We start from the raw sequence: 11,960 nt of genomic DNA on the forward strand, positions 1-11,960 counted from the left end.
TGAATATTACGCCTTATAAACACGGGTGGAAGTGGCACAGCCAAATGCAACTTCTCGAAAACCAACGAATCTGGTGGCCGGAACGATAAAAAGCAAGGTATCTGAAAAAATAATGTTGTTAGCAACAAATAATTGTTTAATATAAATTATTTTACCTAGAATTGATGAAGAACGCGATAAAAACTGCACACAAGCAAAATCGACGCGAAAAATTGAAATGTCAAGAGTTGTCAAAAGCCTACAGCGCGCTGTCAAATAGAGATTTCGGCTAATCGATACTTTAAAGCGCTTCAAGCAAGTGAAGTAAAGCTGCCACTAGGCCAACTTTCATACATTTTAAAAATTGTTTGACAGTTCTCAAAGCCAAGCAAGCGTGCATTGGGCCAGCGCCTTCAAAACAGAAAGAAATGTAAATACGTTCGACCAATCAAAAACAAGCAAAAAGGATGACAATGTATGTGTATGTGGTTGTGTATATGAATGTAGCAAAGTTTGACAGTTCACATTATTCACGAAATAGAAAAAATCAAAACTGCAGCTACTACATGCTTAATGTGCCTTGATTTGGATAAAGAAAAGTTACGCAAACTCAACATCGATGTGATGCTGATAGAAACTGGATTCATTTGTGACCAGCTCTGTTTGTTTTCTTTCCTAATTAATTGAGGAAATAATTAATGGAATTTTAATTTTAAAATTTCTCTTTTCCTTTTCAGTAGGGGTTTTGCACATTATCTTCGCCGTGAGAATTTATCGTAATAGATACGGATCTAAATAAGGACCAATTTCAGACGGTCTATTTAAGTAGAATTTGGTGATTAGTTTCAACAATTCATTTCAGGTCATACATTTAATCTGCACTTAAATGGCCAATATTGGCTATTTAAATAGGAAATATGCAACCTTGTGTTTATACCAAACTACCAGGATTGATTGGTAGGTTGTTTAATCAATCCCAACAAATCCCACCAAAAAACAATCAGCTGTTCAGCACAAAATGTAAACAAAGAAGCAAATGCAACAACAATTTCGAGGAAGAAGCAGCAGTGCTGCATATTGTTTAGCATATTTAAACAAATTTGTTCTGAAACCCAACGAAAGCCAAATGGCATTTAAACAACAATCCACAACTAAACTAAGCGCCGTTTAAATATTCATTTGAAATTGGCCCTAAGCGACTGGAACACGGCTGTTTGTCATTGCTAAATGCGATAGCATGAGCGCTCTTCGAAAACATATGATCGAAAGTGCTAAATGTGGCATTTTAAATGCAGCAAAAACGCTGCATAAGGGATGATTTCAAATGAATATTTAAACGGCGTTTGTTTGCGGATTGTTTTTTAAATGGCATTTAGCTTCGTTGGTTTCAGATCAACTTTGTTTAAATATGCCCAACAATTGGAAGCACTGCTCTTTGTTCCTTGAAATTGTTGTTGCGTTTGCTTGTTTCTTTGTTCATTTTGTGCTGAACAGTTGATTGTTTTTTGGTTGGATTTTGTGGCATTGATTAAACAACCTACCAATTATTTGGCATATTTAAACCAAGCTGATCTGAAACCCAACGAAAGGTAAATGGCATTTTAACAACAATCCAAAATTAAACTTAAGTGCCGTTAAATATTCATTTGAAATTGGCCCTAAATGTATGATCTGAAAATAATAGTGGAAGTTAATCAACAATCTCTACTTAAGTAGGCCATCTGAAACTGGGCCTTAGAGACTTCAAAATAATTGTGTTCCAGCAGCAATACGATTTGTAGGATTTTGCAGGATTTACAGGGAAAGCTGTTTTCTCCATTAATGAACCTTATGTAAGGCGTAGTACAGGGAAAGCTTCCTGTAAAATCCTGGAAATTCCTACAAATCGTACTGCTGCTGGAACGCAACTATTGCATGATAGGAAATAACTAATTATCGCATTGGCCTCTTTTTTGCGAACATTTTTTAATTTTAAATATTTTGAAGAATATACATTTTTTGAGTGTTGGCGTGTCAAATGAAAGCTTTTGGCTCTTACTGATTGGCTGAAGTAGAAAGCTTTCTGATAAGATTCTTCGTTGAACTGGAATTCAAACGAGTTAAATGATTTCACTGGTTAAATTTTCCAACAACAATTGCATGCTATTTAACTTTTTTATGAACACGTTTTGTTCATTTAACTGGTTCAAGCCCATTTATAATGTTTAACTCGTCAATTTAAACGTAGATAACAAATTTTAAGTTTAAGCTCAACTTGAGGTTAAGTTGAGAGCTAAGGTATTTCTCAAATCTCCAACGATGTTTCTCAACATTACCTCAAGTGGAGGATCATAGCTTTCTCAACAAAAAGGGTTTTTTTGTATGACAAAAGGACGGTTTCTAGAACTAGCATTTTCTCAACTTGAACTCCAATGTGATTCTCCAATTGGTCTAAAACATATCGTTGAAATACTGAAATTGAAATAGACCCCTACTTCCCTTAAACTCGTAAAAGCCTCGTAAACCTCGTAAAGCTCGTAAATTTACGAGCCTCGTAAAGGAACTGTCAACATTTGAATGGAGCACTATTTACGAGCCCCTCGTAAATTTACGAGGCAAATTTCATGCGCAAACGACCTCGTAAACTTCAGTGTTGCCGAGGGGCCAAAATTTGTATACTAAAATATGTGATAAAATAATTAAAACAATTGAAAAAAATAATACGCGAATGAAATGAATAAATTTCATCCACTAACTGTATTGACTTCGGTTTTCTGCTAATTTTCGGCATTTTCGATTGTATTTTAGCCAAGAGAGATAGAGACAAGATGGCGGGATGTTATGGAAATTACTACGAAACAAAAATTGCTTCACAAAATCCTGGGTTATCTGTCAAGCAGTCACTTTACGCACCTATTTACACCTTTTCGCAAAGGGGGCGTTTTACATGGTTTAAAACTTTACGAGTTTAAAGGTGTTCTTTTCACTTTTTCAATACATATGTAATAGCGTATGTCTGCCAAATTCACAGGGCCGTAGTCATAGAGTTTTAACTATTAAAATTGTGTTTTATCGAAAACACCATTTAACTCTGTCATAGTCGACATAAAATGCATTTTACCGCAAAAACAGAGTTTTAACTTTAAATTGAGATGGACGCGATTTTAAGATACAAAATTTGCAAGAAGATTGCGCTTTTGTTGCCTCACTTCATTTCTTATCCAAGTGATCAAGAATTGATGGAAGTCAAATCGAAATTTTATAATGTAGGCAGATTGCCTGGATATCGTTGCGAGATCACGTGGTTCAAAACACGATGCTCGGATTTGGATGACTGCCAATTAAAAGCTAAATTAGAACAAAGAAGACATGTTCATAATGGAGTGTTATTTGGGGATGGAGGTTATCCTTTGTCACCAATTTTGTTAACACCCGTTCGAAATCCATCTTCAGCAAAAGAAGAGAGTTATGTACTTATATACTGATATACATACGTACATGCATATATACATATATACAAAGATATTTTAATAAATGTATGTAAACTAACACTATATACAACAGGGCTCATATTTCAACTCGAGGCAAAATAGAAAACCTCAATGGGCAACTGAAGTCGAAATTCGGTTCCGTATTCGAAAGACTTCGTGTGGATTTGGATACCGCAAAAAATATTATTGTTGCTGTTGCAGTACTACACAACATCGCTAAGGAACGCAACATATGTAATTTTAGCAAAAAAATCAAATTTATGAAATCAATAAAAAGTTTCTTTATTCAGAGAATCCTTTGGAGTCTTTGAGTTCGAATGAGATGTTAAATATAGCCAATACAGGGAGAGCTTTTCGCTCAGCTTTTATAAATGCACACTTCCGAGTGAATTTGAGTCAAAAAATATGGTTCATGCTCAGGGTTGCCACTTTGGTAAATTGTTACCAAAATTGGTAAAAAAAATTTGGGTTGGTAAAAAGGTAAATTTTTTCTCATTTTGGTAGATTTTTGTTGAATTATTTAGTTTGAAAAACAAATAAAACTTTTCGTTCCCGTTTTATTTTTCGTAGTTATCTTTTTATTAGAAATTTCTTTCCAAAAGTGCAGTGTACTTTATACATACGAATAAATGTAAATCGATAAAAGGCGAACATTCAAAACTCTTTTTACCGGAATTCCGAGAAGCTTTTGATTGCATAAATATTTTAAATGATTATTTAAATAAAAAAAGAACGGACAAGTATGTAATTACCCACTTCCAGTCTTCGAAAAAAAAATTAAATCAAAAAATGAAAAAAAAACACAAAATACTGGCGGCAAAAAAATTAAAAACTGCCGACGTGAATTTTTAGCTGCACATTGTTGATTAGTCTCAAGTATTATGGGCTATAAAACTCCATACCTTAAATTGTTCAAAAAGCGCAGACTAAAAATTTCGAAATTTAGACGAAATTTTTTTGATTTTTCTAAATGTTGTATTTAGCTTGAATCTTTGATTTTTAAATGTTTGGCTAAAGCGTAAACAATTTTGTCACTGTATTTATCTATAATAACTCCAGTTTAAATTTTTTGAAATGATGAAGTTTCGTTGTTGCCTTTAGTTGAATCACTTTCGCTTTTGGTTGAAGGAAACTGAGAAGATGCCATTAATATGATCTCTTAAATAAAGAGTTCCTTAAACACAATTTGAATTCTTATGGAATTAACTGAAAAAACAACAAAACTATAGTTTTCATTAAAATAACTAAACAAAATTGTTGGTAGATATTTTCCACAATTGGTAGATTTTCTTCAAGTGGATGGTAAGTATTTTTTTTCGTCAGTGGCAGCCCTGTTCATGCTTTAACAAAAACTATATAAATTACACTTTCAAATTTTGTGCATATAAAAATAAGGTTCATGCTTTAACAAAAGCTATAGAAATCACCCTTTTAAACTTATACAGAACTTAGAAAAATTTCAAAAAATTGTATCTGAATTTCGAGCTTTTTAACCAGATTTATTAGAAATTGCGTATAAGAACAAGCAAGCAACAGAGAACAAGCGTATAAAATTCTAGTAAAAAAACTTGCACTTAAGTTTTGAGCAGCTAAAAAATCGCATTGATTTTTAATATTGTTTTTTTTGTTTGTTGACGGCGTTTTTTACCTTTTTCCATATAAACATGACTTTCTTGTGGAACAATATGCGATGACGCAAACGTCAAGCTGTGAAGTTCTACTTATTTGTGCCTTGATTGGTCTTTGTATTTTGCAAAGTTTATTGTGCTAATTTTGAGTAAAAGTTGCTATAAAAAGTGCCTACGAGCATGTTAGTGTGATAATAATCGAAGCTAAGTGAAAGTTTTGTGATTTTTGTGGGTTTTATTAAATTTAATTAAATTTCACTAGCTTACATCTAATCTTGCCGAGTCATTTGTTGTTATCATTGTTGTTGTTATTCCTTTGTAGTTAACTGAGATCGTTTCTATTTTTTGCACATTTCTTTTTGCTCTTTTTGTTTACTTCGTTTAGAATTTCTTGTCACAGCTGTTTGCGCTGCGTTTATTAAGTGTCACATTACAGTGATACTCAAACTGTTCGCTACATATATTTTTAAGCTAAATACATCAGCTCCTGAATTGTTGTGTGTGTTGTGTTAAACTTATTTTGCTTGTCTTTTTATTAACATAAGTGTTATTAAATCTTTCAATATGAAGTGTGATCTTGATAACTGCCAAATCAAAAGCGAATCTGAACGCTACTTATCGTGCTGGCTCTGTGATGGTATTTGCCATCTAAAATGTGCTGGTTTGACAGGAAGAATTCTGGACGCTATTAATGATGGCAAAGGTCTTCGCTGGTCTTGCTTAAAGTGCAGGTCAACCGAAGTTGATCTCTTTAAGTTGTTTAGGCAAACCAGAAATGGGTTTTCTGAGGTAGGGAGAGAGTTGTCGGTACTGACCGAAAGATTTAAACATTACGAAAATGTATTTAAATCTTTTAAATGCTTAGATACCGTACAATCTATGAAGGACATTCGTGTGTCAAAACGTAAGCGTCTTCATAGTCCGCCTAATGAAAGGACCGTTCCACGTCAGAACACTCTTCCGAATGACTTAATTAATCTTTCTTCTCCATGTCCACAGACAACGGAGTTATCTTCCTCAAAAGAACATATATCAAAGTCTGCTTCTAATAATAACGACCCTGCAGTATCTTCCCCGTCCCCCGTTGAAGTTGTGGCACCGCCATCCAATCTTCCAACGCTTACTCTACCCTCAACTAGTAACTCAGTTACTCAACCCCGTCCGCCGGTAATCGAGTCTGATACTAGGAGACTGGTTGTGGTTCCCCCAAAGAAGTCTATATTTGTATCTAGATTTTCGAGGGATACTTCCGAGGACGATATAAAGTTTTACATCTCGTCCAAAGTTAAAACTGTCAACTTAAGTATCAGAAAATTTAATTTTAAATATGAAAGAAATATTTCTTCATTTAAAATAGACGTAAATTTAGAAAATTTTGACATGCTGCTTAGTAGTTCTTTTTGGCCCTCCGGAGCTTTCGTTCGTGAATTTGAGTATAGGCCCAACAAAAATAATAATTTAGCAAATATTCCCCGTCAGAATACAGAACCAAAAAACTGATTACTAAATCTGCTTTAAGTATTTATTATCAAAACGTAAGAGGCATAAATACTAAATTAACGAATTTATATCTTAATGGCCTTGAATGCAATTATAATATAATTTCTTTGACTGAAACTTGGCTCAAACCTCACACTTTTAATTCAGAGATTCTTTCAAATAATTATCATATCTACAGGGAGGACAGAGTCGGCGGTGGCGTACTCTTTGCCGTAGACTCTTCAATACCATCTGAAGAAGTTAGTCGTAGTAGTGCGACAATGATCGCAAAAAAATGTGCCTGGAAGCAAGTAAGAAGGACGATGTTGGCAGCAGGTTTCGACAGAGACGTCCCTAAATTAAGACAACAGTGGGCGAGAATGAAATTGGTAGCCAAGAAATCTTTTCGAGCCGAACGAAGAGCAACCACAGCAACTGGAAACGTGGTTGAAGTGCTAAATGTTGACGAGGAAGAATGCCTCGTCCAAAGTATAATCGCTCCTGATTTGGAAGAAGATACCATTCTTATTGACAGCAACACATGTGCTGTAGATGACCTGTACCATATGTTAATTATATCATCAACAACATGTGAGGTATCTGACCCAATATCGATGTTTAAAGGTGGTCATCAAATTCCTAGAAAATATTTTTTGAATATACGTACATATACCCATGTGTATATAAATATATCATCAGCTGAACTTTATATAAAGTGTGAAACTTTGATTTATGTGGTTTATGATATGGAATGAGATATATTTTCATACATAATTAATGAAAAAAAAATGTTCATGAAAATAATTTCGAATATTATATTAGAACAAGGCGTACACTTACACTTGACACTGACTGTATGTATGCATGTATGTAAATAAAACTAAAATCGTACTTACATTTTGTGCGATCTTTTTACGAAGACTAGTATCGCCCAGTTGTCGAAATTCGACATATTTTTTCATACACTTTTGAATTTTACCTGTCACCAATACTAACTCTTTTCTTCGAATTACTATTTTGAAGTCCACCAGCATAATTTATAGCGAATTTACAGGAACACTTAAAATCGAGTTATGAACGTTAATACCGGATTGATTAATGCAAATTCTACCAAGTCTCCTCAAAATTTATTCAGTAGCTTTTGAAATTAGACCAAAAAAGGAACCTCTATTTTCATTTATCAAAAATATGCATATGTATTTGCTTGTATAGATAAAATGTTCATCACTGACTAATATTTCAAACATATACCAATTCAGACTGTAAATAAGTTTTTCGAATATATTTGTCTGAGAGCCTCTTGGAGGTTAAAAACTAAATTGCTCTCATCTGCATAAACTCTTTCTTTTTTTCATCAGAATCGTTAACGGTTGAGAAAGTATCTTGAAGGTATACAACAAAAGATAATATTTCGTTCTCTAGCGGCGGTTTCACACGGGGTTTTGTCAAGACTGGGCCAAAGCCCAATATTTTTTATAATATAATTTTATGCTACTAAAATATGTTCTAAAAGTGAAAAAAATCTGATCATAAATATGATTTTTAGGATAGCTCTCAATCCCTGCGCCATCTATCCGAAGACAAACACCCTCATCCGATTTTAAAATCTGGGAGAAAATGGTTCCCAATTGAATGATTCTTGCGATTTTATACGTGTATAAATGTAGGTGTATAAAATTCCATTAACTTATAGAAAGTGGTTCCAGAGATAACCGATTGTATGGGCGGTGCCACGCTTCCTTTTCCAAAATTTACCACTCTTCGCCGTAAGTACGGAATTGACAACATATGTTGCTGTGTCAAATATCAGGACGTCAGCATAGGCGATTCCACAGATAAGCGATATAAGAAATTCGGTTTGTATGGGCGGTGCCACGCCCTTTTTCCAAAATCTACCACTTTTCGCCGTAAGTGCGGTAGTGACAACATATGTTGCTGTATCAAATTTCAGGACGTCAGCATAAGCGGTTCCAGAGATAAGAGATATGAGAATTTCAGTTTGTATGGGCGGTGCCACGCCCCTTTCCCACTATATACCACTTTTCGCCATAAGTACGTTATTGATTTCATAAACAGCTGTGTCAAATTTCAGGACGTTAGCATGAGTGGTTCCAGAGATAAGCGATATGAGAATTTCAGTTTGTATGGGCGGTGCCACGCCCCCTTTTCCAAAATCTATCACTTTTCGCCGTAAGTACGGTATTGACAACACATGTTGCTGTGTCAAATTTCTGGACGTTAGCCTAGGCGGTTACAGAGATGACCGATAAGAGATTTTCAGTTTGTATAGGAGGTGCCACGCCCACTTTCCCAGTACCTACCATTTTTCACCGTAAGTAGGGTATTTACAATCTATACATCTGTGCTAAGTTTCAGTTCCCCAGCATAATTCGTTTTAGAGATATAGTGGTTTTCACATTTTAGTCTATATGTCAGATGCCACGCCCCCTATATATCGGGAATAACATTTCTGGATTAGAGGAAGTTATATCCTTTAAATCGGTGTATGTTTCATTGAAATCGAGCGAATGGTGCCTCCATAAAAGGGATTGCAAAATTTTCTTGTGGCGTATTTATTTATAGAAGCTCAACCCTTAGAAACTGCAACTCCTTCTCATGTTGAACCCTGAGAAGGTGCATTTCTTTTTCATGGTCTTCTACGTTTTTCTGGTGTCTTAGTTGAGCCCGAAGTAGTTCGGTTTGCAGCTCATTCAACTCATCGGAATTTGATGACTCCTTTGGTAAAGTAGCAATTGGTAAAACCATATTTTACTTCGTTTATATTTACCTTTTGTATTTGCCGCTGCCTCTCTTCAACAACATTCCGCTTTTATGGTGGTATTTTTCGAATGCGCTGCAAATGCGATTTTTTTTGGTTTTTCGTGGCTCATTAGAGACTTCAACCCCAACGGCGCAATCGGGAACTTCCTCAAATGAGTATTCTTGGCACATCGAAATTGGGTCAGATACCTCAAATGTTGTTGGCGATATAATTAACGTATGCTAGGGGTCATTCACAGCACATGTGTTGCTGTCAATAAGAACGGAATCTTCTTCCAAATCAGGAGCGATCATACTTTGGACGAGGAAATAGGGGATGCATTTTAAAATACATCTCTTGTCTTTTGACAAGCCGCTCAGTGCGCTTTTTGAACACTGCACGAGAATTAATCGGAGCGCTTTCGACAAAAGCAGCATTTTGATACGAAACAAAATGGTTTTGAAAGCTATAGTAAATCCCTTTCAATTGTGGCCACTGAGCCTCAATTACCCTTTGACCTTAAAAAAATGTGTCAAAAGTAGTGTTCTTCAAAAAAAAACATGCAAAATACACGGGATTTATGCCAAAACAAAAAATTTATGTATTTTTTATTATACTAGTGTTATAGATTTTGAGACGAGCAACACGATTCCACTGTTCAAAATTCGAAGAAAAATTTGAACTCCTTAATTTAAAAAATGCATTATTTATTGCATTTTTTTCTATTTGCATGCAGCTGTGCATCCTTCACTCAATTTTATATCCCCTCGAACACTAAGTGCAATCCAAAACCTTTAATTCGAGCCAAGGTAGAAGCCTCTAGGCCCTCTGAGAGCCAAGTTATAACAATTTTAAACTAAACTTCGAAACTGCTGTACTAGTTTTTACTCCGAAATTAGAAAAAATAATTGCGTAAAATGTCGAATGAAATTTCGAAGTTTAACTTTAGAATCGTAATAATTTAGCTCTCAAACGGTCTAGAGACTTCTACCTTTGCTTAAATTAAAGGTCTTGAATAGCACTAAAACTGACTTGTTTTCCGAGGGATAAAAATTGTGTGAAGGATGCACAGCGGTATGCAAATAAAAAAATGCAATATATAAATCATTTTTCAAATTGAGGGGTTGAAATTATTTTCGTTTTTAAACAGTGGAATTGTGTTTTTCGTCTCATAATCTATAATATGTATTAGTAGAGTTTTTTTTTTAAACACGATTTTGACCTATTTTTTAAGGTCAAGGAGTGGTTGTCGAAAGTGCTACGATTAATTGGCATGAAGTATTAAAAAAGCACACTGTGTGCCGTTGAGCTAGCTCGAATATCTTATTTTTCAGTCGAGAATTTTAAAATTACTACGGTGTATTTTTCTCAGAAACATATGACTTAAAACATATGATTAGTAAAAGTATAATTCATTTATAAACAAAATATAATATAATAAAATAAAATGTCTATCATACTTGGGCGTACAAAATTGTTGAATTTTATTTCCCTTGTTATTATACTTGCTGCGTTATATAGTTCAGTTGATATTTGTTTTGAAAGTTGGTCTCTCATATATGCGGCTAAATTGCCGCATCGCGCCCTTCCGTGTACCAAAAAAAATTGAATGTAACTTGCAAAATTTCGTAGCTGGAAAAGTGAGTTTGTGATAAGGGTCTAAATCAAAATTGTTATTTTTTAAGTATTTTGTCATATGTAATTTTAAAATTATACTTTGCGTACACATTGTAACTATTATTATATTAATTTTCTTAGGTTTTAGAGAAAAAGGATGTTTTTAAATGATGTATAATATACAACGCTTTTATAAATGGACTAAAAAGTAGAAAATAATATTTCTCAGTCCCACAGAATTTGTTTTGATAACCTTTGATTTTGAAATTTTAGCAAAAGTCATTATAAACAATTAATGACATTGAAAACGAAAAACGTGGAGCGCATGCAGTACAAAGCATTCGATTTCATTGACAATAGTCAAACTACATAACATTCTACAGCGAAAGTACAAATTTGAGATCGATTTTTAGCAGTCGCTATTCGTATGTCCACATACATACATATGTTACTTTTCATATCAATTCAAGTGTATTACATGCGCCCCACGCTTTTCATTTTCAATGTCATTAATTGTTTATAATGACGTTTGCTAAAATTTCAAAATCAAAAGTTATCAAAACAAATTCTGTGGGACTGAGAAATATTATTTTCTACTTTTTAGTCCATTTATAAAAGCGTTGTATATTAAAAAGTTTTTTTTTTATTATTATTTTCTACTTTTTTGTCTTGTCAGTATACAATTTTGCAATAGATACTAAAGTAATTGAAAAATATTCTGATTTTGTTTTTTATGAAAGTAACAGTTATTTTAAGACTGATTGGGTGTGGTTTTAATATCTGTAAATGAAATTAATTAAGGTAGTATTCACGAGCAGATTTTATGTATGTATCTTACTTATCCGTGCCCTCGTACGTCTCTGAAATGGCGAACGGCTACATTCAGATCAGTTCGGCCTAATCTACGACGTTTACACGTGCGAGGCATGGTTGCAATTTAACGTACAAAGATATTTCGTATATCAGGATTTCTTATAGTAGGATTGTAATAGAGCAAAATTTATTCTTAAGGTTTAAACAGTAACA

The 11,960-nt window shown here is 34.0% G+C and overlaps 1 protein-coding gene across 2 annotated transcripts in view; it reads left to right on the plus strand.

Annotated features, from left to right (window-relative positions):
• LOC118749364 overlaps window positions 1-11,960 on the plus strand; it is a 910,564-nt gene that overhangs the window by 480,126 nt on the left and 418,478 nt on the right. The window lies entirely within an intron of this gene.

Source organism: Rhagoletis pomonella, unplaced genomic scaffold (genome assembly GCF_013731165.1).
Source record: "Rhagoletis pomonella isolate Grant_MI unplaced genomic scaffold, Rhpom_1.0 Rhpom_scaffold_00015, whole genome shotgun sequence".
In the NCBI taxonomy this organism is placed as follows: domain Eukaryota; kingdom Metazoa; phylum Arthropoda; class Insecta; order Diptera; family Tephritidae; genus Rhagoletis; species Rhagoletis pomonella.